The sequence below is a fragment of the Myotis nattereri genome, assembly GCF_964212035.1.
Source record: "Myotis nattereri genome assembly, chromosome: 2".
Lineage (NCBI taxonomy): Eukaryota > Metazoa > Chordata > Mammalia > Chiroptera > Vespertilionidae > Myotis > Myotis nattereri.
Genome location: NC_138076.1, coordinates 170290958 through 170293375, shown reverse-complemented (window position 1 = coordinate 170293375; position 2418 = coordinate 170290958). Strand labels below are relative to the sequence as shown.

General features: G+C 42.7%; 1 pseudogene across 1 annotated transcript; it reads left to right on the top strand.

Moving 5' to 3' along the window:
* Positions 1 to 862: 862 nt before the first annotated feature.
* LOC308513945 (oligosaccharyltransferase complex subunit OSTC-like) lies at positions 863 to 1275 on the top strand (annotated as a pseudogene). Its single transcript has one exon. The product of its transcript is annotated as an oligosaccharyltransferase complex subunit OSTC-like (transcript).
* The last annotated feature ends 1143 nt before the right edge of the window (positions 1276 to 2418 follow it).

The following is a 2418-nucleotide window of genomic DNA, read 5'->3' as shown; positions in this document are numbered from 1 at the left end:
TCTCCTCTCCTCTCCTCTCCTCTCCTCTCCTCTCCTCTCCTCTTCTCTTCTCTCCTCTCCTCTCTTCTCCTCTCCTCTCCTCTCCTCTCCTCTTCTCTTCTCTCCTCTCCTCTCCTCTCCTCTCCTCTCCTCTCCTCTTCTCTTCTCTTCTCTTCTCTTTTCTTCTCTTCTCTCCTCTCCTCTTCTCTCCTCTCCTCTCCTCTCCTCTCCTCTCCTCTCCTCTCCTCTTCTCTTCTCTTCTCTCCTCTCCTCTCCTCTCCTCTTCTCTCCTCTCCTCTCCTCTCCTCTCCTCTCCTCTTCTCTCCTCTCCTCTTCTCTTCTCTCCTCTTCTCTCCTCTCCTCTCCTCTCCTCTCCTCTTCTCTCCTCTCCTCTTCTCTCCTCTCCTCTCCTCTCCTCTCCTCTCCTCTTCTCTTCTCTTCTCCTCTCCTCTTCTCTTCTCTCCTCTTCTCTCCTCTCCTCTCCTCTCCTCTCCTCTCCTCTTCTCTTCTCCTCTCCTCTCCTCTCTTCTCTCCTCTCCTCTTCTCTTCTCTTCTCTTCTCTCCTCTCCTCTCCTCTCCTCTCCTCTCCTCTCCTCTCCTCTTCTCTTCTCCTCTCCTCTCCTCTCTCCTCTCCTCTCCTCTCCTCTCCTCTCCTCTTCTCTTCTCTTCTCTTCTCTTCTCTTCTCTCTCTTCCCATACTCACTCCCTTGACGTCCTCATCCAGTCTCAGGGCTTAAATGCTGTCTATATAAAAATGACTCCTAAATGTATGTCTCTAGCCAGGCCTCTCTCCTGAAGTCTAAGTTTGTATATCCAATTACCTACTGAACATCTTCACTTGAAGAACGCATTAACAACATGAACTCGCCTTGCCACCACCAATATGGAGACTTTGTACCAAGTCCCATTCTTAGTGCTCGAATGCCCCAAGCGGAAGCTGAAGAAGCCACTCTAGGGCACATGCCCTCTGCCATGACGGTGTATGCTCTATTGGTGGTGTCTTACTTTCTGATCCCTGGAAGAATAATTTATGATGTTATTATTGAACCTCCAGAGACCAGTGGCTTTTTTGGCCTAGAGAGTAAATGGACAATATATTATGGAAGGACTCACATCCAACTTTCTGTTCACAATGGGAGTTTAGGTTTCATAATCCTAGACTGATCCAATGCACCAAACATTCCAAAACTCAGTAGATTTCTTCTTCTACTCACTGGATTCATCTGTGCCCTACTACGTCTTCTCATGGCTAGAATGTTCACGAGAATGAACCTGCTGGGCTATCTGATGAATTAGAGTGCCTTTTGAGAAGAAATCTCTGGATACTAGATTTGCATCTGTTAATCAAGTTTTAAAAGTTGTACCAAACCTCTGATATAAAATATGTAAAAGGATGAAAAGTAGCAGGAAAGAAGCATCTAGTAGAAAACATGGGAAGCATATTAAGCTCAGACTAGAATATCTTCTTGGTATCATAGAGGCAAGCTTATCACAGTATTTTTTCCTGGTCCTATACGTCATACCAATGATGTTAAATGGCATTCTCTTCTCAGTTTTTCATGTATTAAAGAGAATATATTCCATTTATACAAATATAATACTTAACAGAGTGATTATTTTTTGCAAACCGCTTAACATTTTTTGGAGATGACATTCCTGACTTTTAAGAATTGATGTAAAACTAAAAACCAAGATCCCAAAGGTTGAGAACTCTGGACAGCTGATCAGCTTTACCTGTGCTGCTTTGCCTTTAAGCAGAGTGTAAGTGTGTATTATTTCAGATATGTATGTAACACTGTTTCCTGAACAATAAGGTATATGGAAAAAATAGAAATAAATAATGTTTTAATAAAAAAACCACAAACTCAATATGTTTAAGATTTCTGATCTCCCTCCCAAGAACCTAACTTACTCATAGACTTCCCTTTCTTAATTTCATTCCTTTATGAGCCCAGGCCTAAAAATGTGGAGTAGTCTTTATCCCCTCTGTCTCTGACCACTTTTATTCTGTCAAAAAATTAATTTGGCTCTATCTTCAAACTATATCCAGAATTCAATCACTTCTCTGTACTACCATACCACTACCATTGTCCAAGCCATCATTATTTCCCCTGAGGATTGTTACACTAGTCTTCTGACTTTCCTGTTCCTATCTTTTCCCTTTTAGTGTGTTCTCAACCCACAGCCACAGTAACCCTTTGAAAATGTAAATCACATCATGTCACTTCCCTGTTCCCACTCTCATCTCATTCGAAGTAAAAGCCAAAAACCTGATAATGAAGTGCACCTCTTACTATCTGACTTCACCTCTTATTATTTTCTTTGTTGCCTGCACCCCTCCAGTTCCACTGCCTCCCTGCTGTCCTTTGAACAGAGCACACAAGCTCCCAGTTACCAGCATCTCTGTCTCTGTAGTCTGTCTTCCCACTTAGAATCCTT